Here is a 25946-nt window from a genome sequence, read left to right as displayed (position 1 = left end):
GTTCCCTTTACTCCCTTGTTGTTTAAGTTATTCTATTTTCCATGTATTTTGTTTTATTGTCTGTTTCTAGTGTATGATCATCTGTCTTAATGTCTTAAGGCTATAAAATATTCCATGAATTTCTCACCTTGTTTAAAAGAAAATTTTTAATTGAAAAAGAAAATTAAGATGCTTGAATTTCAAGTTTTATATTAAGAGTAGTTCAATTGTATAATGTGGTGGCATTGCTTTTGTTTTTTTGAATGTATGAATAAACAGTTTTTTGATATTGGAGTAAAGAATGTTGGCTCTTGAAAGAATGATGATAAAAGTGAAATATTATTGATGATCTGAAACATTAAAAAATTGATTCTTGAAGCAAGAAAAAGTAGCAAAAAAGCAATAAAGGAAAAAAAATATATGCTTATTCGAAAAAAAAAGAGAGAAATAAAAAGCAGAAAAAGCCAATAGCTCTTTAAACCAAAAGGTAAGAGCAAAAACCCAGTAGCTCTTGATATTTTCTTTTATCTTTATTTAAATTAAAAAAATCATATCTTATCTTAATTTAAATTCAAATTTCAAATTTCAAAATCAAATCTTTTTCAAAAATCAAATTTCAATTCTTATCTTTGCAAATCTTTTTCAAATCATTATCATATCTCCTTACTTTAAGTCCTTCTTATCTTATCTTCTTTTTAAATTTCAAATCTTTACTTTCTTTTAAAATTAAATTTCAAAATCAAATCTTTTATCTTCAATTCTTGTTTATAAGTTAGTTACTTGTTTTATTTTATTCTATCTCTATTTCCTTTCTCTTTCTTCTTTTTCAAAACTTTCTAACTACTTTTTCTTTCTTCTTTTTCGAAAGCTTCATCTTTATTTTCTTTTCTATTTTCAAAAATATCTCCCTCTCCCTCTCTATTAATTTTCAAAAACTTCTTTAACCTAAAAGATCTCTTTCTTTTTCTTTTTTTCTCTTTTAACTCTCTCTAAGGACCTCTATACTCTGACATAGAGAATCATTTCCTTCTTTTCTTCTTGAATTCTTCCTTATTGTTTATGAGCAGGAACAGAGATAAAGAACCTCTCTTCGATCCTGACCCTTAACTTGAGAGGACTCTAAGGAGGCGTTTTAAATAAGTAAGAGCACAGCACTCCAGAGGGAACCTCACAGAGCTTTTCGAACAAGAAGCTGAAATTACAGACATGGCAGCCAATCCTAATGGTGGAAGAGGCACAAGAAAGGTCTTATGTGACTTTACTGCACCCACTTCTGACTTCTATGCAGAAGCATATCTATACCTGCTATTGGTGCGAATAACTTTGAGCTAAAACCTCAACTGGTCACTTTAGTTCAACAGAACTGCCAGTTTTATGGACTTCCACAGGAAGATCCCAACAGATTCATTACTGATTTCTTGCAGATCTATAATACTGTCAAGACTAATAGAGTGGATCCAGAAATCTACAAGCTTATACTTTTCCCCTTTGCTGTAAGGGATAAGGCTAGGTTATAGCTGGATTCTTAGCCTAAGGAGAGCCTAGACTCTTGGGAAAAAGTGGTCAATGCATTCTTGACCAAGTTCTTTCCACCTCAGAAGCTGAGCAAGCTCAGGGTGGAAGTTCAGACTTTCAGGCAAAAAGAGGGTGAATTCCTCTATGAAGCCTGTGAGAGGTACAAGCAATTAATCAGAAAGTGCCCTCCTATCATGATTTTAGACTGGACCATGTTAGATATCTTCTATGATGGTCTTTCTGAGATGTCCAAGATGGCAGTAGACCACTCTGCTGGTGGTTCACTCCACTTGAAGAAAATGCCTGAAGAGGCACAGGAACTCATTGACATGGTTGCTAACAACCAATTCATGTATATTTCTGAGAGAAATTCTATGAACACTGGGGTATCTTAGAAAAAAAGAGTCCTGGAGATTGATACTCTGAATGCCATATTGGCTCAAAACAAGATCCTGACCCAACAGGTCAATATGATCTCTCAGCATCTGACTGGATCACAAGCTGCAGCTGATAGTACTCAAGAAGCCTCTTATGAAGGAGATGCAATATGATCTAGATCAGTCCATGATGGATGAGGTTAAATATTTGGGAAATCCCAATAATGAGCCTTATGAAAACACCTACAACCCATCATGGAGGAATCATCCCAACGTTTCTTGGAGGGATCAATAGAAACCTCAGCAAGGCTTTAATAACAATCAAGGTGGAAGAAACCATTCCCATTTTCTCAGTAGCAGATGGAGACTCCCAGGCAGAGCCTCTCTGACCTTGCTACTACAGTCTCCAATCTCTCTAAGACCACTCGTAGTTTTATCACTGAAACAAGATCCTCCATCAGGAATTTAGAGGTACAGATTAGTCAGCTGAGTACGAGAATCCCTGAGACTGATCCTAACACTTCTCCTAGTAACACTGAAGTAAACCCAAAAGAAGAGTGCAAGGCCATCATTATAGAAGTTGAGGCCAAAACTGAAGAGGAGAAGCTGGCGTTGAACGCCAGCAAGGGAGAAGCTGGGCGTTCAACGCCAAAAGAAGAGCAGCTGGAGGTGTTGAACACCAGTAATGAAGAAGAGACTAGGCATTCAACACCCAAAAAGGGATAACTCCTGGCGTTGAACGCCACAATAGGAGTAACTGGTGATTCAACGCCCACTAAGGACTCCCTTGTTGAAGAATTAAAAGAAACCAAAACTCATGAGAAGACCATAGAGGTTCCCTTGAATGCCTAGTTGAAGATTATAGAATCTGAAGAATAGTCCTCCTCTGATGAGGAAGAAGAAACTAGGGAAGAGCAAATTGCTCGGTACCTAAGGATTCTGATGAAGCTGAATGCCAAATTATTTGGAATAAAGATATTGGAGAAAGAAGCTCCACTGCTCACCAAGGAACTCAATGCCTTGGTTCAGAAAAAACTACCTCAGAAGCTGCCGAATCCCAGATGCTTCCTAATTCCCTGTACCATAGGGGTAATTACTTTTGAGAAGGCTTTATGTGACTTAGGGTCAAGCATAAACCTCATGCCTCTCTCTGTAATGGTGAGGCTGGGAATCTTTGAGGTGCATGTGATGAGCGGATAATTTATACGCTTTTTGGCATTATTTTTAGTATATTTTTAGTAGGATCTAGTTACTTTTAGGGATGTTTTCATTAGTTTTTATGTTAAATTCACATTTCCGGACTTTACTATGAGTTTGTGTATTTTTTTTGTGATTTCAGGTATTTTCTGGCTGAAATTGAGGGACTTGAGCAAAAATCAGATTCAGAGATTGAAGAAGGACTGCTGATGCTGTTGGATTCTGACCTCCCTGCACTCAAAGTGGATTTTCTGGAGCTACAGAACTCAAAATGGCGCGCTTCCAATTGCGTTGGAAAGTAAACATCCAGGGCTTTCCAGCAATGTATAATAGTCCATATTTTGGCCGAGTTTAGACGATGTAAAAGGGCGTTGAACACCAGTTCTACGCTGCTGTCTGGAGTTAAACGCCAGAAACAAGTCACAAACCAGAGTTGAACGCCAGAAATACGTTACAACCTGGCGTTCAACTCCAGAAAGAGCCTCTGCACGTGTAACATTCAAGCTCAGCCTAAGCACACACCAAGTGAGCCCCGGAAGTGGATTTATGCATCAATTACTTACTTCTGTAAACCCTAGTAGCTAGTTTATTATAAATAGGACTTTTTACTATTGTATTAGACATCTTTGGACGCCTGGTTCTTAGATCAGAGGGGCTGGCCATTCGGCCATGCCTGGACCTTTCACTTATGTATTTTCAAACGGTAGAGTTTCTACACTCCATAGATTAAGGTGTGGAGCTCTGCTGTTCCTCAAAGATTAATGCAAAGTACTACTGTTTTCTATTCAATTCATCTTATTTCGCTTCTAAGATATTCATTCGCACTTCAACCTGAATGTGATGAACGTGACAATCATCATCATTCCCTATGAACGCGTGCCTGACAACCACCTCCGTTCTACCTTAGATTGAATGAGTGTCTCTTAGATCTCTTAATCGGAATCTTCGTGGTATAAGCTAGAATGATGGCGGCATTCAAGAGAATCCGGAAAGTCTAAACCTTGTCTGTGGTATTCCGAGTAGGATTCAATGATTTAATGACTGTGACGAGCTTCAAACTCGCGAGTGCTGGGCGTAGTGACAGACGCAAAAGGAGGGTGAATCCTATTCCAGCATGATCGGGAACCTCAGATGATTAGCCGTGCCGTGACAGGGCATCTTGGACCATTTTCACAAGAGGAGGGGATGTAGCCACTGACAACGGTGATGCCCTTGCATAAAGCCAGCCATAGAAAGGAGTAAGACTGATTGGATGAAGACAGCAGGAAAGCGGAGGTTCAGAGGAACGATTGCATCTCCATACGCTTATCTGAAATTCTCACCAATGATTCACATAAGTATTTCTATCCTTCTTTTATTACTCCATTTCGAAAACTACATAACTATTTTATATCCGCCTGACTGAGATTTACAAGGTGACCATAGCTTACTTCATACCAACAATCTCCGTGGGATTCGACCCTTACTCACGTAGGGTATTACTTGGACGACCTAGTGCACTTGCTGGTTAGTTATGCGAAGTTGTGAAGATATGTTTAGACCATGGTTCTGTGCATCCGTGTTTGGTGCCATCGCCAGGGAATCAATTTCGAACAATAATTCACAACCTGAGTAACAATTTCGCATACCAAGTTTTTGGCGCCGTTGCCGGGGATTGTTCAAGTATGGACAACTGACGGTTCATCCTGTTGCTCAGATTAGGTAATTTTCTTTTTGTTTTCTTCTCAAAAATTTTTCAAAAAAATTAGAAAATCATAAAAATAAAAAATATTTGTGTTTCTTGTTTGAGTATTGAGTCATGTTATAAGTTTGGTGTCAATTGCATACTCATCTTGCATTTTTTTTGAAAATTTTCATGCATTCATAGTGTTCTTCATGATCTTCAAGTTGTTCTTGGTAAGTCTTCTTGTTTGATCTTTGCATTTGCATGTTTTGTGTTGTATGGTGTTTTTCATATGCATTCTTGAATTCTTAGTGCCTAAGCATTAAAGAATTCTAAGTTTGGTATCTTGCATGTTTTCTTTGCATTAAAAATTTTCAAAAATATGTTCTTGGTGTTCATCTTGACATTCAAAGTGTTCTTGGTGTTTGTTCATACCCTGGGTCAAGATGTCCGACTCGGGATGTTTAGCGACAAGCCGACCGACCTCTTCAGGTCAGACTATCCGACCTCTTCTCAAAGAGCTCGACCAATGACCGACCTCTTCACAAAGAGCTCGGCCAAAACGCTACAGAGGCCCAATAAGGGCCTAAATAGAAGGAACACAGCCCAATCTAAAGGCGGCTCAAGCCTACAGAGAGAAGGGCGGTTCCGTTGAAGATAAGCTGACCTCGCCCAAAGATAAGATAAGATAAGATAACTAACTTATCTTATCCAAAAGGTCACATCTCACCATTATAAATACACTGGAGCACCCAGGTATAACTCATACTCTGATTCTACTAAAAACCTGTTTAACACCCATGCTAACTTAAGCATCGGAGTCTCTTGCAGGTACCCCCCACCCTCCAGTGACGAAGGATCAGCAGTGCAGCCAGTCCAACAAGTCAGACGCGGCGGCTCCGGCCACCATCCACAAGTCGGACACAACAGCTCCGACCACCATCAACAAGTCGGACACAACAGCTCCGACCAGTATAGAAGATCTCGTCCGAGATCGACCTACAGTTTCAGGTAACCCTCGGAACATTGGCGCCGTTGCCGGGGAACCTGGAAGTCATCCCATCACCATGGCGGACAACCATGACAACGATCACAACTCTAGTTTAGTGGACCGAACGCCAAACAAAGACACAGACGCCACCTCCAAAGACGCACCTCAAAACTGGGGAAATAAGCAACCCCCAAACACAGAAATTTTGGAAGCTATCCGTGAGCAACAGAATCGCCTTAAACAGCTGGAACAAGAAGCTGAACATCAACGGGAAGCCGAAAGAGACCTTCGGAAGAGAAACAAGACGACGTCAGAGGACAAGCTCCTAAAACTCGAAGCGAATCTTAAGGCCAAAATAACTCGATCCGGTCACGAAGACAGCCCCCACAAAGATCAAGACCCATTCACCAAAGAGATCATGAAAACTAAAGTCCCAAAGGACTTCAAAGCTCCCGATATGACCCCGTACGACGGCACATCAGATCCAAGCCATCATCTTAGAAATTCCAGAAGAGGATGTATCTCATGGAGGCCTCAGATGCAATCCGTTATTCTCCATCCAGAAGGATAAAGCCGAACACGCTCCAAGCTTGCTAGGGATCAAGTAAGGAGATCGGGAAAGTCTTCGCAACTACATGGAAAGATTCAACAAAGCGTGCCTGGACATACAAAGTCTGCCAACAAAAGCAGATATCATGGGTCTCATCAATGGCCTACGAGGAGGACCTTTGAGCCTCTCAATATCCAAGAAGCACCCAACATCTCTAAATGAGGTACAGGAACAGGCAAAGAAACACATCAACATGGAGGAGAACTCTCGGCTAGGAGAGAGCTCAGAAACCGAATTCTCCTAACACAGGACAAGGATAAAGAGTCCAGGAAGAAAGAAGACAAACCTACTGAGAAACCTATCTCTTGTGGATGTTTAACGAGAAATACGCAACACTGAGAAGATCTCACCACCTCGCCCAATCAAAAGCAGAAAGGAGAAAGAGGTTGGACGAGTTGAAGATCCACCTCACAACAAAGAGGTCGGACGAGTTGAAGGTCCACCTCACACCAAAGAGGTCGGGCGAGTTGAAGGTCCACCTCAAACCAAAGAGGTCGGGCGAGTTGAAGGTCCACCTCAAAACAAAGAGGTCAGATGAGTTGAAGGTCCACCTCACACCAAAGAGGTCGGGCGAGTTAAGGTCCACCTCACGCCAAAGAGGTCGGACAAGTTGGAGGTCCACCTCACACCAAAGAGGTCGGGCGAGTTGAAGGTCCATCTCACAACAAAGAGGTCGGACGAGTTGAAGGTCCACCTCACAACAAAGAGGTCGGACGAGTTGAAGGTCCACCTCACACCAAAGAGTTCGGGCGAGTTGAAGGTCCACCACACACCGAAGAGGTCGGACAAGTTGAACGTCTACCTCACCCCCCTAAGAGACGTGTTCATATGATAAATGGAGGATTCGCAGGAGGTTTGATCTCCAAATCGTCTTGCAAAAGACACCTCAAAGAGGTATATTAAGGAAGAGAAAGAGGTCGGGCGAGTTAAGGTCCACCTCACACTAAAGAGGTCGGACAACTTGAAGGTCCACCTCACACCAAAGAGGTCGGACGAGTTAAACATCTACCTCACACCAAAGAGGTCGGGCGAGTTAAGGTCCACCTCATACCAAAGAGGTCGGACAAGTTGAAGGTCCACTTCACACCAAAGAGGTCGGACAAGTTAAACATCTACCTCACACCAAAGAGGTCGGACGAGTTGAACGTCCACCTCACACCAAAGAGTGCGAACAAGCCTTCCGAGATTTCAAAATTCTTGGGGGCAACCACCCATTCTTTCCAGACCATGGGAAAGTGAAGAATTCATATTATACCTCGCAGTGGGAAGTTGGTCAATAGCCTCAGCACTAGTCAGAGAAGACGAAAATGGGTAACAACCCATCTACTTCATCAGCAAAGCTCTACAAAGGGCCGAACTAAACTATCAAAAAGATAGAAAAAGTTCACCTAAGCTCACATACTCACCTCTCAACAACTCCACCCATACTTTCAAGCTCACACTATCAGAGTTCGGACCAACCAGCCCATAAAAGGCATCCTACAGAAAACAAACTTAGCTGGAAGAATCCTACAGAGGACAGCTCGGATAATTTGGGGGACCCTGGACAAAACCAGAGAACATCTCGGACAATTCGGGGGACCCTGGACAAAAACAGAAAACAGCTCAGACAAATCGGGGAAAATAAAGTCCGACACATAGAATGCCCGTGCTGATGCATTTTTAAAACCAGCCAATAACAACAGCTTGGACAATTCGGGGATATGAGGTCCGACACATGCCTCGGGAGCAGAATGCCTGAGCTGGTGCATTTTCAAAACTAGCCAACACCAAACCAGGGGGCAATAACAGAAGCCTCATCCAGGCTATATTACAAGACCACAACAAGTCAATCTCGAAGGCGGTATAAGGGATGTACTCAGGGTCAGCCACAGTAACACGCATTAAAACTATGGAATTCAGCCAATCAGACATGCCGTCCGGGATCTTAGTATACATCTCAAAGACATAGGTTGACTATGGGATTACTACCAAACAACTCGGGCAAATAAGGAAACAACTCGGACAATAATAGCAGAACATCAAGTGACAGACGTGGCAGTAAAAGGGAAATCCCAGGACTCACACGAAAGTCCAGGGGCACCCTTTGGAGGCAACAACAGGGCAAGAACACAGAGAGAAGAAGTTGACAATCTATACTCAAATAGTCCGAACACCTCTCAAACAAAAGGTCAAAACAAAAGCTAGAACTTTTGTACAAAAGGAGTCAGGCAACAATGAAAAGAAACAAGAACAGCAACCAAACCCTAAGCAAAGCACACATTCTTCTTAAAGGCGAATGACAAAAGAAAAGTGACAACAAACGATCAAAGATGCAAACTTTTTGCAGAAAGAACCAAAGTTCTGCAGAGCAAATACAAAGTCAAAGCTTTACATGCCAACTTCCCTATAGCCCCACTTGAAGAGCTCCCACAAGTCCTATGGGCATATCAGACAACCACACACTCCGCCACGAAGGAATCACCTTTCCGATTAGCTTACGGAATAGAGGCAATGATCCCAGTGTAGGTCAAAGAAGGATCGCCCAGAGTGATCCACTACAGTGAAGAGGCCAACTCCCAACTTCAAAGGGAAGAGCTCGACCTACTTCTAGAAATCCGAGAAAGAGCTCGGATCAAGGAAGAGATGTTAAAACGTTGAATGACCTCAAGATACAATCAGAAGGTAGTACAGCGAAGATTTGCCAGTAACGACCTCATCCTAAATCCGAAATGATATCGGAACAAGTCGACTGGGAGAGGGAAAGCTAGCAGCTAACTGGAAAGGACCATACCAAGTTGTTCAGATGAACTGGGGAAAGGTTGCTACAAAGTGTCCAACCTCGAGGGGCAAGAGCTACCTAGGTCATGGCATGCCTGCAATCTAAAAAGGGCGCCAGGCCGAGATCCAAAAAGATTGCCCGACTTAGAAAGGTAAGTACTAACATGTACACACTCTTATCCTCATTTTATTGTTTAAAAGATTGCAGATTTTCTAAAAAGTTTCCTACCAAGACACCCGATTACGGCAGATCGGCAAGGTGAAAACCAAATTCACCGCCCGATCACGATAAAGTCGGCAAGATGAAAACCAAATTCATCATCCGATTACAAAGCGACAAGTCGGCAAGATGAAAACCAAATTCATCGTCCGATTACAAAGCGACAAGTCGGCAAGGTGAAAACCAACTTCACTGCCCGACCACGATGAAAACCGAATTCATCGTTCGATTTCGAAAAAGCTCGACAAAGTGAAAACAAAATTCACTGCTATATCAAGACGCATTAATCTGAAGTATTCATCATCCGATTATAAAGCAACCGATTGGCAGAAAGTGAAAAACAATTTCACTGCACGATCACGATAAAGACAACCGTCCGATAAAGGTGAAAACGCGATTCACCCAAAGGACAATCTAGAGATGACAACCATTTTCTACAAATCGGCAAAGATGAACACAAAATAATGTAAGAAGTTATCGAAAGTGATCTAAAAAAGAACCTGACGAGGTCTTACGGATTGCTAAAATAATAACTTAAAGACTGGCCGACGTTAAGAAGTCGGACCAAGTCAACCCAAGTTATAAGTAAACCCTGGAAAGAGGTCTGGCCAACCCTATTAAAGAGGATTACTTTAACTTAGAAGGGCCCGACATAACAAAGTCAGCCCAAAATGAAAAAGTTATACGAGTAGTCCCTGAAAGAGACCTGACAAAGGTCCAAAAAAGAGGACTACAAAAATAACTTAAAGGAGACCGATATAACGAAGTCGGACTCTTACTACTAAAAAGTTATACAAGTAGTCCCTGAAAGAGACCTGACAAAGGTCCAAAAAAGAGGACTACAAAAATAACTTAAAGGAGACCGATATAACAAAGTCAGACTCCTACTACTAAAAAGTTATAAAAGTAATCCCTGAAAGAAATCTGACAAAGATCCAAGAAAGAGGATTACAAAATAACTTAGAAGAGATTGACATGAAGAAGTCGGTCTCCTACGAAAAACAAGTTATAAAAGTAATCCCTGAAAGAGACCTGACAAAGGTCCAAGAAAGAGGATTACAAAATAACTTAGAAGAGATCGACATGAAGAAGTCAGTCTCCTACGAAAAACAAGTTATAAAAGTAATCCCTGAAAGAAACCTGATAAAGGTCCAAGAAAGAGGATTACAAAATAACTTAGAAGAGATCAACATGAAGAAGAAGTCGGACCAACAAAAGCTGCAGCTTGGACCGACAAGAAGAAGTCGGACCAACGAAAGCTACAGCTCGGACCGACAAGAAAAGTCGGATTGGCGAAAGCTACATCTTGGACCGACAAGAAGAAGTCGGACCAACGAAAGCTACAGATCGGACCGACAAGAGAAGTCGGACCGGCGAAAGCTACAGCTCGGATCGACACGAGGTGTTGGACCAACGAAAAGCGTGCGCTAAAAGGGACATAGCTTCACCCAAAAAGCCACGGCTCCACGACAAGGCTATCAAAATTGTTCAGAATGACTAAAAAGTGTTCTACGAGAACACTAAAAAGTCGTCGGACAAGTTAGCTCCAAGGACCACCTCGACCAAGCAGAAAGTGGACAAAACCGGCAGTGATCAAAAGAGGTCGGACAACAAAATACCGACACTCTACAAAGATCCACAAAGGGGACAAAGACATCTCGCAACGGCCAGAGGACGGCCAGGAATGCTTTGCTAAAAGGTACGAATTCTTGAAAAAAGACACTACTTAAAAGGCAAAAGCACAAATCAAAACGGCGCTAAAAAGTCATCCAAACAGACTATAAAAGGTTTCCCATCAGGAACTATACTTAAAAAGTTGTTGGATTATGACTAAAAAGCTCGAACAGTAAAGATAAACAAGTCAGAAGAAAGCTAAAAAGACCTCTCAACAAACTAAAAAAGGCAATAACAGACTCGCACAAAGGAGAAACTACTCAAGATCGACCAAAGTCAGGATGCTTGAGCACGACTTCCTCAAAGAGATCGAAGCTCCGAAAGCACGATCTCGCGGAAAGGTCCAAACTCAAGCAGGGGCAAAGTTGTACAGGTCGACGTCAGCTAAGAAGAGGCGCAAGTACGATCTCAAAAAAAGAACAAGCCAAAAGGTTGAGAAACAACTTAAGGCTCAAATGTTCTTAGCTAAAAGGGATACAACTCCACTCAAAGAAGGCACAATCTCAAACAGGGCTACGTACATCATCCGAGACTAAAAAGGTTCAATATAAAGAACACTAAAAAGTCATTGGACAAGTCACTAAAAGCCGGATATCAAGCCGCAAGGATAACTTCGCCAAAGCAGAGGGTTGTCAACACAAAAGCAAGGCGTGATCCAGAAGGCAAGGGTAGAAAACCCACACTACCACTCAAAAGAGGACAGACTGTGAAGTACCAAACCTCTAGAAAATCTGCCAGAATTTCAAAGCAATGAAGAAACAAGCCAGACAGATGCTTGAGCACGACTTCCAAAGAGATCGAAGCTCGATCTCACGGAAAGATCGAACTCAAGCAGGGGCACTGTTCATACCCTGGGTCAAGATGTCCGACCCGGGATGTTTAGCGACAAGCCGACCGACCTCTTCAGGTCAGACTATCCGACCTCTTCTCAAAGAGCTCGGCCAATGACCGACCTCTTCACAAAGAGCTCGGCCAAAACGCTACAGAGGCCCAATAAGGGCCCAAATAGAAGGAACACAGCCCAATCCAAAGGCGGCTCAAGCCTACAGAGAGAAGGGCGGTTCCGTTGAAGATAAGCTGACCTCGCCCAAAGATAAGATAAGATAAGATAAGATAAGATAAGATAACTAACTTATCTTATCCAAAAGGTCACATCTCACCATTATAAATACACTGGAGCACCCAGGTATAACTCATGCTCTGATTCTACTAAAAACCTGTTTAACACCCATGCTAACTTAAGCATCGGAGTCTCTTGCAGGTACCCCCACCCTCCGGTGACGAAGGATCAGCAGTGCAGCCAGTCCAACAAGTCGGACGCGGCGGCTCCGGCCACCATCCACAAGTCGGACACAACAGCTCCGACCACCATCAACAAGTCGGACACAACAGCTCCGACCAGTATAGAAGATCTCGTCCGAGATCGACCTACAGTTTCAGGTAACCCTCGGAACAGTGTTCATCTTGACATTCATAGCATTCTTGCATGCATTCATTGTTTTGATCTAAAAATCTCATGCATTGCATCAGTTTCATGTTTTTCTCTCTCATCATTAAAAATTCAAAAAAAAAAAAATATCTTTCCCTTTTTCTCTCATCAAATTCGAAAATTGAGTTGACTTTTTCAAAAATTTTTAAAAATCAAGTTGTTTCTTATGAGTCAAATCAAATTTTCAATTTGAAAATCTTATCTTTTTTAAAATCTTTTTCAAAAATCAAATCTTTTTCATTTTTTTCAGTTATTTTCGAAAATTTCAAAAATATTTTTCAAAAATCTTTTTCTTAATTTTATTACATAATTTTCGAAAATAACATCATCAATTAATGTTTTGATTCAAAAATTTCAAGTTTGTTACTTACTTGTTAAGAAAGATTCAAACTTTAAGTTCTAGAATCATATCTTGTGATTTCTTGTGAATCAAGTCATTAATTGTGATTTTAAAAATCAAATCTTTTTCAAAAAACTAATTTAAATCATATCTTTTCAAAAATATCTTCTTATCTTATCTTTTTCAAAAATTTGATTTCAAAATATCTCTTCTAACTTCTTATCTTTTCAAAATTGATTTTCAAATTTGTTTTAACTAACTAACTAACTTTTTGTTTGTTTCTTATCTTTTTCAAAACCACCTAACTAACTAACTCTCTCTCTAATTTTCGAAAATATCTTCCCCCTTTTTCAAAATTTCTTTTTTTTATTAATTATTTTAACTTTTGATTTTAAACTTTTCAAAAAAATTACTAACCTTTTTTAAAAATTATTTTTCGAAAATTCTCTTCCTCTCTCTTCTTATTCTATTTATTTATTCATCTATTAACATCTCTTCCTCACATCACTCACCAAATTCGAACCCCCTCTTCTATCTGTGTTCGAATTTTTTTCTTTTCTTCTTCTACTAACAATAAGGAACCTCTTTACTGTGACATAGAGGATTCCTCTTCTTTTCTTTTTCTCTTCTCTTTCTTATGAGCAGGGACAAAGAAAAAGGCATTCTTGTTGAAGCTAATCCAGAACCTGAAAGGACTCTGAAGAGAAAACTAAGAGAAGCTAAATTACAACAATCCAGAGACAACCTTATTGAAAATTTCGAACAAGTAAAGGAGATGTCAGCCGAACCCAACAACAATAATGCAAGGAGAATGCTTGGTGACTTTACTGCACCAAATTCCAATTTACATGGAAGAAGCATCTCCATTCCTGCCATTGGAGCAAACAACTTTGAGCTGAAACCTCAATTAGTTTCTCTGATGCAGCAGAACTGCAAGTTTCATGGACTTCCATCTGAAGATCCTTTTCAGTTCTTAACTGAATTCTTGCAGATATGTGATACTGTTAAGACTAATGGAGTAGATCCTGAAGTCTACAGGCTCATACTTTTCCCGTTTGCTGTAAGAGACAGAGCTAGAGTGTGGTTGGACTCTCAACTCAAAGACAGCCTGAACTCTTGGGATAAGCTGGTCACGGCTTTCTTAGCCAAGTTCTTTCCTCCTCAAAAGCTGAGCAAGCTTAGAGTGGATGTTCAAACCTTCAGACAGAAAGAAGGTGAATCCCTCTATGAAGTTTGGGAAAGATACAAGCAGCTGACCAAAAAGTATCCTTCTAACATGCTTTCAGAATGGACCATCCTGGATATATTCTATGATGGTTTATCTGAGCTATCAAAGATGTCATTGGATACTTCTGCAGGTGGATCCATTCACCTAAAGAAAACGCCTGCCGAAGCTCAAGAACTCATTGACATGGTTGCTATTAACCAGTTCATGTACACTTCTGAGAGGAATCCTGTGAGTAATGGGACGCCTATGAAGAAGGGAGTTCTTGAAATTGATACTCTGAATGCCATACTGGCTCGGAATAAAATATTGACTCAGCAAGTCAATATGATTTCTCAGAGTCTGAATGGAATGCAAGCTGCATCCAACAGTACTCAAGAGGCATCTTCTGAAGAAGAAGCTTATGATCCTGAGAACCCTGCAATAGCAGAGTTAAAATACATGGGTGAACCATATGGAAACACCTATAATCCATCATGGAAAAATCATCCAAATCTCTCATGGAAGGATCAAAGGCCTCAACAAGGCTTTAATAATAGTGAAAGAAACAGGTTTAGCAATAGCAAGCCTTTTCCATCATCCACTCAGCAACAGACAGAGAATTCTGAGCAGAATCTATCTAGCTTAGCAAATTTAGTCTCTGATCTATCTAAGGCCACTGTAAGTTTCATGAATGAAACAAGGTCTTCCATTAGAAATTTAGAAGCACAAGTGGGCCAGCTGAGTAAAAGGATCACTAAAATCCTTCCTAGTACTCTCCCTAGCAATACAGAAGAGAATCCAAAAGGAGAGTGCAAGGCCATTGACATAAGCACCATGGCCGAACCTGTAAGGGAAGGAGAGGACGTGAATCCCAAGGAGGAAGACCTCCTGGGACGTCCAGTGATTAATAAGGAGCTTCCCTCTGAGGAACCAAAGGACTCTGGGGCTCATCTAGAGACCATAGAGATTCCATTGAACCTCCTTATGCCATTCATGAGCTCTGATGAGTATTCCTCTTCTGAAGAGAATGAGGATGTTACTGAAGAGCAAGCTGCCAAGTTCCTTGGTGCAATCATGAAGCTAAATGCCAAATTATTTGGTATTGAAACTTGGGAAGATGAACCTCCCTTGTTCATGAATGAACTAAGTGATCTGGATCAACTAACATTGCCTCAGAAGAGACAGGATCCTGGAAAGTTCATAATACCTTGTACCATAGGCACCATGATCTTTAAGGCTCTGTGTGACATTGGTTCAGGAATAAACCTCATGCCCCTCTCTGTAATAGAGAAACTGGGAATCTATGGGGTGCAAGCTGCTAAAATCTCATTAGAGATGGCAGAAAATTCAAGAAAACAGGCTTATGGACAAGTAGAGGACGTGTTAGTAAAGGTTGAAGGCCTTTACATCCCTGCTGATTTCATAGTCCTGGATACTGGAAAGGAAGAGGATGAATCCATCATCCTAGGAAGACCTTTCCTAGCCACAGCAAGAGCTGTGATTGATATGGACAGAGGAGAATTGATCCTTCAATTAAATGAGGACAACCTTGTGTTTACAACTCAAGGATCTCTCTCTGCATCCATGGAGAGGAAGCATAAAAAGCTTCTCTCAAAGCAGAGTCAATGAAAGCCCCCACAGTCAAACTCTAAGTTTGGTGTTGGGAGGCCACAACCAAACTCTAATTTTGGTGTCAAACCCCCATATCCAAACTCTAAGTTTGGTGTTGGGAGGTCTCAACAGAACTCTGCACATCTGTGAGGCTCCATGAGAGCCCACTGTCAAGCTATTGACACTAAAGAAGCGCTTGTTGGGAGGCAACCCAATGTTTAATCATCTAATTTTAATTTTGTTTTTCATGTTTTATTAGGTTCATGATCATGTGGAGTCACAAAATAAATATAAAAATTGAAAACGGAGTCAAAAACAGCAGAAGAAAAATCACACCCTAGAGGAAGACCTTACTGGCGTTTAAACGCCAGTAAGAAGCATGTTTTGGGCGTTCAACGCCAGAACAGAGCATGGTTCTGGCGTTGAACGCCAGAAATGGGCAGCATCTGGGCGTTTGAACGCCAGAAATGCACCCTGGAGGAGAGCTGGCGCTGAACGCCCAGAACAAGCATGGTTCTGGCGTTCAACGCCAGAAATAGGCTACAAATGGGTGTTCAACGCCCAGAACAAGCACCAATCTGGCGCTGAACGCCCAGAGTTGTGTGGAAGGGCATTTTGCATGCCCAATTTGGTACAAGGTTGTAAATCCTTTAACACCTCAGGATCTGTGGACCCCACAGGATCCCCACCTACCTCCACTAACTTCTTCTCACCCCTCTTTCATACAATCCCATAAACACTCTTCCCCAAAACCCTTCACCAATCACCTCAATCTCTCTTCTCCATCACTTCTTCACCACTCACATCCATCCACTCTTCCCCATAAACCTACCTCATAAACTCCACCTACCTTCAAAATTCAAAATCAATTTCCCACCCAAACCCACCCTAAATGGCCGAACCTTCACCCCCCTCCCATCCCTATATATAACCCTCCATTCTTCCTCATTTTCACACAACACAACCCTCTCTTCTCTTCTTGGCCGAAACACAACCCCTTCTCCTTCTCCTCTATTTCTTCTTCTTCTTCATCTATTCTTTCTTCTCTTGCTCGAGGGCGAGCAAAATTCTAAGTTTGGTGTGGTAAAAGCATAAGCTTTTTGTTTTTCCATTACCATTGATGGCACCTAAGACTGGAGAATCCTCTAGAAAAGGGAAAGGGAAGACAAAAGCTTCCACCTCCGAATCATGGGAGATGGAAAGGTTCATCTCCAAAGCCCATCAAGACCACTTCTATGATGTTGTGGCCAAGAAGAAGGTGATCCCCGAGGTCCCTTTCAAACTCAAAAGAAATGAGTATCCGGAGATCCGACATGAAATTCAAAGAAGAGGTTGGGAAGTTCTAACAAACCCCATCCAACAAGTCGGCATCCTAATGGTTCAAGAGTTCTATGCTAATGCATGGATCACTAGGAACCATGATCAAAGTAAGAACCCGAACCCAAAGAATTATCTCACCATGGTTCGGGGGAAATACTTAGATTTTAGTCCGGAAAATGTGAGGTTGGCGTTCAACTTGCCAAACATGGAAGAGAACGCACGCCCCTACACAAGGAGAGTCAACTTTGATCAAAGGTTGGACCAAGTCCTCATGGACATATGTGTAGAAGGAGCTCAATGGAAGATTGACTCAAAAGGCAAACCGGTTCAACTAAGAAGACTGGAACTTAAGCCTGTAGCTAGAGGATGGTTGGAGTTCATTCAATGCTCAATCATTCCCACTAGCAACCGGTCTGAAGTTACTATAGACCGGGCCATCATGATCCATAGCATCATGATTGGAGAAGAGGTGGAAGTTTATGAGATTATACCTCAAGAACTCTACAAGGTGGCTGACAAGTCCTCCACTATGGCAAGGTTAGCCTTTCCTCACCTCATTTGCCACCTATGCAATTTGGCTGGGATTGACATAGAGGGAGATATCCTCATTAAAGAGGACAAGCCCATCACTAAGAAAAAGATGGAGCAATCAAGAGAGCCCATTCATGGAGCTCAAGAGGTGCATGAAGCTCATCACCATGAGATCCCGGAGATACCTCAAATGCATTTTCCTCCACAAAACTATTGGGAGCAAATCAACACCTCCCTAGGAGAACTAAGCTCCAACATGGGACAACTAAGGGTGGAACATCAAGAGCACTCCATCATCCTTCATGAAATAAGAGAAGATCAAAAAGCAATGAGGGAGGAGCAACAAAGACAAGGAAGAGACATAGAAGAGCTCAAGGACATCATTGGTTCCTCAAGAAGGAAACGCCACCATCACTAAGGTGGACTCATTCCTTGTTCTTACTTTCTCTGTTTTTCGTTTTCTCTATGTTAAGTTCTTATCTATGTTTGTGTCTTCATTACATGATCATTAGTAGTTAGTAACTTTGTCTTAAAGTTATGAATGTCCTATGAATCCATCACCTATCTTAAATGAAAAATGTTTTAATTCAAAAGAACAAGAAGTACATGAGTTTTGAATTTATCCTTGAACTTAGTTTAATTATATTGATGTGGTGACAATGCTTTTTATTTTCTGAATGTATGCTTGAACAGTGCATATGTCTTTTGAAGTTGTTGTTTAAGAATGTTAAATATGTTGGCTCTTGAAAGAATGATGACTAGGAGACATGTTATTTGATAATCTGAAAAATTATAAAAATGATTCTTGAAGCAAGAAAAAGCAGCAAAGAACAAAGCTTGCAGAAAAAAAAATAAAAAATAGGCAGAAAAAAAAATAGAAAGAAAAAGCAAGCAGAAAAAGCCAAAGCTCTTAAAACCAAGAGGCAAGAGCAAAAATCCAATAACCCTTAAAACCAAAAGGCAAGGGCAAATAAAAAGGATCCCAAGGCTTTGAGCATCAGTGGATAGGAGGGCCTAAAGGAATAAAATCCTGGTCTAAGCGGCTAAACCAAGCTGTCCCTAACCATGTGCTTGTGGCGTGAAGGTGTCAAGTGAAAACTTGAGACTGAGCGGTTAAAGTCAAGGTCCAAAGCAAAAAAAGAGTGTGCTTAAGAACCCTGGACACCTCTAATTGGGGACTTTAGCAAAGCTGAGTCACAATCTGAAAAGGTTCACCCAATTATGTGTCTGTGGCATTTATGTATCTGGTGGTAATACTGGAAAACAAAGTGCTTAGGGCCACGACCAAGACTCATAAAATAGCTGTGTTCAAGAATCATCATACTGAACTAGGAGAATCAATAACACTATCAGAACTCTGAGTTCCTATAGATGCCAATCATTCTGAACCTCAATGGATAAAGTGAGATGCCAAAACTATTCAAGAGGCAAAAAGCTACAAGTCCCGCTCATATGATTGAAGCTATGTTTCATTGATAATTTGGAATTTATAGTATATTCTCTTTTTTTTATCCTATTTGATTTCTAGTTGCTTGGGGACAAGCAACAATTTAAGTTTGGTGTTGTGATGAGCGGATAATTTATACGCTTTTTGGCATTATTTTTAGTATGTTTTTAGTAGGATCTAGTTACTTTTAGGGATGTTTTCATTAGTTTTTATGTTAAATTCACATTTCTGGACTTTACTATGAGTTTGTGTGTTTTCTGTGATTTCAGGTATTTTCTGGCTGAAATTGAGGGACTTGAGCAAAAATCAGATTCAGAGATTGAAGAAGGACTGCTGATGCTGTTGGATTCTGACCTCCCTGCACTCAAAGTGGATTTTCTGGAGCTACAGAACTCAAAATGGTGCGCTTCCAATTGCGTTGAAAAGTAGACATCCAGGGATTTCCAGCAATATATAATAGTCCATACTTTGGCCGAGTTTAGATGATGTAAAAGGGCGTTGAACGCCAGTTCTACGCTGCTGTCTGGAGTTAAACGCCAGAAACAAGTCACAAACCAGAGTTGAACGCCAGAAATACGTTACAACCTGGCGTTCAACTCCAGAAAGAGCCTCTGCACGTGTAACATTCAAGCTCAGCCCAAGCACACACCAAGTGGGCCCCAGAAGTGGATTTATGCATCAATTACTTACTTCTGTAAACCCTAGTAGCTAGTTTATTATAAATAGGACTTTTTACTATTGTATTAGACATCTTTGGATGCCTGGTTCTTAGATCAGAGGGGCTGGCCATTCGGCCATGCCTGGACCTTTCACTTATGTATTTTCAAACGGTAGAGTTTCTACACTTCATAGATTAAGGTGTGGAGCTCTGCTGTTCCTCAAAGATTAATGCAAAGTACTACTGTTTTCTATTCAATTCATCTTATTTCGCTTCTAAGATATTCATTCGCACTTCAACCTGAATGTGATGAACGTGACAATCATCATCATTCCCTATGAACGCGTGCCTGACAACCACCTCCGTTCTACCTTAGATTGAATGAGTGTCTCTTAGATCTCTTAATCGGAATTTTCGTGGTGTAAGCTAGAATGATGGCGGCATTCAAGAGAATCCGGAAAGTCTAAACCTTGTCTGTGGTATTCTGAGTAGGATTCAATGATTGAATGACTGTGACGAGCTTCAAACTCGCGAGCGCTGGGCGTAGTGACAGATGCAAAAGGAGGGTGAATCCTATTCCAGCATGATCGGGAACCTCAGATGATTAGCCGTGCCGTGACAGGGCATCTTGGACCATTTTCACAAGAGGAGGGGATGTAGCCACTGACAACGGTGATGCCCTTGCATAAAGCCAGCCATGGAAAGGAGTAAGACTGATTGGATGAAGACAGCAGGAAATCGGAGGTTCAGAAGAACGATTGCATATCCATACGCTTATCTGAAATTCTCACCAATGATTCACATAAGTATTTCTATCCTTCTTTTATTACTCCATTTCGAAAACTACATAACTATTTTATATCCGCCTGACTGAGATTTACAAGGTGACCATAGCTTGCTTCATACCAACAATCTCCGTGGGATTCGACCCTTACTCACGTAGGGTATTACTTGGACGACCCAGTGCACTTGCTGGTTAGTTATGCGAAGTTGTGAAGATATGTTTAGACCATGGTTCTGTGCATCCGTTTTTGGTGCCATCGCCAGGGAATCAATTTCGAACAATAATTCACAACCTGAGTAACAATTTCGCATACCAGCATGCTGCCAAGATCTCATTGGAGATGGTAGACAAATCACTGAAAAAGGCATATGGCCTGGTAGAGGATGTATTAGTAAAGGTTAAAAACCTCTACATCCCTGCAGATTTCGTAATCTTAGATACTGGAGAGGACGAGGATGAATCCATCATCCTTAAAAGACCTTTCCTAGCTACAGCCAATGCCATAATTGATGTAAGAAAGGGAGAGCTAGTCCTGTAATTATGGGAGGATCACATCTTATTCAAGATGCCCAATCCTAAATCCTTCCCTAAGGGAGAGACAATTGTGCAACACTTAGTATTCCAACCCTCTCTCTCAGTGCAGAGCTATACAGAGCCCCCAGACACCAAATCTAAGTTTAGTGTTGTAAAACCATCCACAAGTACTGAGGATAAAGGTACTAAGAAGAAGGTACCTAAGGGCTGGAGGGATAAGAAAATTCACACTGAAGACCTCTCACCTAGCATGAGAGTTGCCTTCATAGATAGCCCAGTGATTCCGCACACTATGAACAAGGTCCTGTCTCCGGAACACGTGGAGCTCATCCATGAGAGCACAGGGAAAACGTTCACTGTAACGGGTGACATTCTGTGCCCCTATCCATCTCCGTAAAGGAGCTAATCGTCAAGCTAGCGACGTTAAAGAAGCGCTTGTTGGGAGGCAACCCAACCATAACTAGAGTCTTCCTGTTTTTCCTTAATTTTATTTATCTAATATTAGTTTATTTTCATAATTGTTTCCTTTTAGAGTTTGTGATCATGTGCAGTAGTCAGAATAGAGACAGAAATGTTCAGATATGGAAGCAGAACACCCTGGAGTACATCCTTTGCTGGTGTTGAACGCCAGACAAGGAGGCTAGAGGGGCGTTCAACGCCCCAATTGGGTGAGGAAGTTGGCGTTGAACGCCAAGGGAGGAGTCCCTAGAGTGTGTTCAATACCCAAGATAGAGCAGGATGCTGGCATTGAATGCCAGCCAGGGAGCAGAGGCTGGGCATTGATGACATGTCACCATGTCATGTTTTTCTATGCTTTTTCATACAAGAAATTGATGATTTGTGCTTAAATATTGAATGCTTTTGTGCTTAAATGGTATATTTTCTTGATCTTTTAATTTTATAAATCTTGTAGGAAATAAGAAGAAAAAGAAGCAAAGAAGCACAAAATAAGCTAAAATGGAGAAAAAAAGAGCTTTGGGGCACACTTTGAAGTTGGAGCACATTTTGGAGCCTTAGGCCACGCTTTTAAAAGCGTGGCCCATGACCAAATTAAAAGAGATTGGAAATCAGCACACAAAGCTTCGCTCTTGCCAAGCGCAGAGCATTATCGTGATACAAAAATGAGCTTGGAAGCAAAATTTTCACTAAGTTAAAATCTGGGCGCTCACAGCATGACCATGCCTCCTTCAAAGGGCTATAACATAAGCTACAGATGTCCAATTGATGTGCTTCTAGTTGCGTTGGAAAGCTGATATTTAGAGCTTTTCAACGATATATGGCAATCCATATTTAGAATGAAATTGAGGCACGAGTGAAATACATCTTTAAGGACAAAAAATAAGCAAAAATGGGCACAAATGCATTCACCAGGATTCGAAGAGGGAGACCAAGGGAAGCCCATCAAAGTAGCGCTCACTTGGAGAGCGCTGCGCTCTTGGAGAGAGCATTGTCGTGCTCTCTTCATGAAAATTCAAGGAAAATTGCTCCCCAAATGCTTTCACCAAGGCTTGAACCTGGAGCCTCACCAAGGAAGCAAGGATGCTGCGCTCTTGGGGAGAGCGGAGCGCTACATTGACACAACCAGGGAGCATTGTCACGCACCAAGAGAGCCTAGGCAAGCTTGGATGCTATGCTCTTGGGGAGAGCTGAGCATTGCCTTGGAAGCAACACCCATGGGCCAAAATTCAATTAAAAATTCCCTTTGAACACAATTCTTCATTGATTGAACCAAGGCCATCCAGACCCACTCTTCCTCAAATCCAAAGCAAGCTAAGCCCATTATCATCACTCAAAGGCACAAGGATCAATTAGATTAGGATTTTCATTTAAATTGTAATTTGTTTTTAATTTCAATTTCATTTTATTTTTTATTTTGTAAAAAGCCTATAAAAAAGGCATCATTCTCATTTCATGAAAAAAAAGGCCAGTTCTACTAGAGAGCACTAGGGGAAATTGGGAAGGAGGATTGATCTCTCTTCTTCCTTGTTCTTGCTTCTACACTTTTTACTTTTTGTTTTGGATCTTGGGTGGAGAATTAAAGAAATTCTGTTTCAATCTAACCTTGAGATCTCTTTCTGTTTATTTGTCTGCATAATTCAAGGAATTGTGGTTTGGAATTAAATTTTCTCTACTGTTTTCATCTTTACTTCTTCTGCAATTTGTTCTTCTACTTCTTTTGCACTTGTTCTTGGTTGGATCAAGGAAGGACTTGAGATCTAGACTTTTTTTCTAGTCTCATCCAACCCCTGAGATCTTCAACTTTCCTTTAGCTATTGCAATTGAGCTGCATTTTACTTTCTATTTCATTCCTCTTCAATTTCTTTTCTGTTTTGATCTTGAGAGCAAGTGAGTTCTTGGCTTCCTTTCTGTTTTTACTATTTCATTGAAATTGTTAGTCTCTCTTTGAGAATTAAAAATTTGTACTAAGTCTTCTTGCTAATTTCCTTTTCTGCTACATTTACTTTTCTGCAATTTCCTTTCCTGCATTCTGCACTTTCACATTTCTGTTCACATTGAGCTTGATTTAATTTCCTGCACATTTACATTTCCTGCAATTTAAATTTCCAGTTGCTTGATCTATTGCTTTCTTTAATTTCCAGCACCCAATCCCCTTTGCATTTCATGCAATTTACATTTCTTGTTATTTAAGTTTCTACAATTTACATTTCTTGCTCTTTAAGTTTTAATGCAATTTACTTTCTACACTTTATAATTCCTGCAATTTACTTTCTGTTGGCTACCTCTCATCCAATTTCACTTCAATGTTAGCTTGACTAAACTAATCACCCACTAAAGTTGCTTGATCCATCAATCCCTGTGGGATCGACCTCACTCTAAGTGAGTTTTACTACTTGATGCGATCCGGTACACTTGCCGGTGAGTTTTAGGTGTTTTGGAATTCGTTTTTCCACAAAAACACCATCAAGTTTTTGGCGCTGTTGCCGGGGATTGATTTAGATCAACAATGATTAAGTGGGTGAGAAGTTTAGATTAAGCATTTTTTTTTGTTTTTGTTCTTGAAACCAAGGTGTTTGTGTTTTTGCCTCACTAAGAAATTCTCATCTTTGATATGAGTAATTTCAATTTTCATTGATGTTGCATTTTATAAAATACAAATGGAGTTCAACTCATCTTATGGTCAAACAAAATTTTATGGGATATTACCCGCCATCATCAATCTCTAATGATGGCTGGGAATATCACCAAGAAAATACAAATTCTGAGCACTCCAATTCATGGAGATTTGCTTCAAAGACACAAGATGAGCAAGAGTATCATATGGGATATTTTCCTCCACCACAAAATGATGCAATTCATTATTCTAATGGTGGCTGGGAGTATCACCAAGGAATGAAAGAGCATCCACCCTCACGTCCCAATTTCTCATTTGAAAGTTCTTCATCACTTGATTATGCCTCAACACAAAGTTTCCTCCAAAATCCATACAAGTCATCCCATCAATCACACAACTCATTCCACACCCCTCAACACAACTTCACCACAACACATCCATGTCACCAAAATTACTCTCAACCTTCATCTCTTGAACCAGCAGATGAGGATTACCTTCAATGGTCCAAAGAACCCTTAGAAAGCCAATGCCAAGCCATTGAAATACACAGAAAACTCGTGAAAAGATACACACAATCCCAATCCTGGAAAGAAATCATCTTTAAGAAGATGAATGGGCCCTTAGAGCAAACAAGGGGGAACTTAGAACCATCAAACAGTGAGGATGAAGACCAATTTGTGAGTGAGGAAGTGGAAAAATAAGAACAAAAGGTCCCTGTTGCAAGTGAAATTGCAATAAAGGATGAGGGACATGAGCCAAGGATTTTACAATCACAAAAGCTACTTGAGGTGACAATGAAACATAAAGATTCCCTCCCAAAGGAATTAATGGAAAATCATGAAGAAAAAATGTAGGAAGATACTCAAGAGAATTCACACTCAAGTGAAGAAAAGAAGAAAGAGAAAAGGCTCAGGGAACCACCAATACAAGAGGCTCTTGATGAAAAGAAGACTCCAACAATCACACAACCACCAAGACTTGGATTCAAGAAAGTGAAGGCAATTAACAAAAGCACCAAGAAGAGGATTGTGACCAAGCTACCAAGGACAATATTCATGAAGAATAAAGGGTCAACCACAAGCAATCCAACCCCTGGACCATTAGCAAGCAAGCTCAATCAAGCCATGTACAAAAGAAAGCTTGCTGAGAGGAAACCAAGAAAGGGAACAATAGCTGAAACCTCTCCCCCCTTGAGGTCATTCCTCTTAACAAATTGGAAGAAGAGGAAGAAAGTGAAGAACAGGTAGACCGTAGGTACATTTCTTTCTTTGCTTTGTTTAAATTCAATAAATTGGCATATGGTTACATTCTAAGTTTGGTGTTGCCTTGCAACAAATTATTTTCAATCTTTTTGGATGATTGCATCAAATCAAAAATGAAAGTGACACACCAAGATTCTAAATTTGGTGTGCCACTTATTTTCTATGCAATTTATTCAAGCAACACCACTTGTTTGTATAATCATAATGCCTCTGCAGTTTTATTTTTCTCTTTTGATTTGACACTTTTTCATTCCACTTGCTGTCATTTTTCTGTTTTTAAGTGCTTTCATCTAGTTTGCTTATTAACTGTCTTTGTCAGTACATCACCAAGAGATCTTTATTCATGACAGATTCTTGGCTTGGTGATTGTACTTAACAAATAACAGTTTCACTTGCTTAGTTTTAATTCAAATAAATTGACATATGATTGCATTCTAAGTATGGTGTTGCTATGCAACAAAATTTGGTTCCAATTCTTACAAGATACTTGCATTAATTTCAAGTGAAAGTGTCACACTAAGTTTGGTGTGCCACTTATCTTTTATGTAATGTATTGTGCACACCTTCTTATCTATGCAATCAAAATGTCTCTGTCTCTTGTGCCTTGATTGTTATCTTTAATTTTGCTTACTTAAAACACATGTGCTACTAACATTTCATTGTATAAGACATTCATGATCCATCTTAGCCCCATAGCCATTGTT

The 25946-nt window shown here is 40.6% G+C and overlaps 1 non-coding gene across 1 annotated transcript; it reads right to left on the bottom strand.

Annotated features, from left to right (window-relative positions):
* Positions 1-1586: 1586 nt before the first annotated feature.
* LOC112746402 (small nucleolar RNA R71) lies at positions 1587-1695 on the bottom strand. The gene has a single exon (XR_003174288.1). It is a non-coding gene; the product is annotated as a small nucleolar RNA R71 (small nucleolar RNA).
* Positions 1696-25946: the final 24251 nt, after the last annotated feature.

This window comes from Arachis hypogaea, chromosome 14 (assembly GCF_003086295.3).
Source record: "Arachis hypogaea cultivar Tifrunner chromosome 14, arahy.Tifrunner.gnm2.J5K5, whole genome shotgun sequence".
NCBI classification, from domain to species: Eukaryota; Viridiplantae; Streptophyta; class Magnoliopsida; order Fabales; family Fabaceae; genus Arachis; species Arachis hypogaea.
The sequence above is the reverse complement of the archived record's forward strand: the minus strand, read 5'-3'. Positions and strand labels throughout refer to the sequence as shown.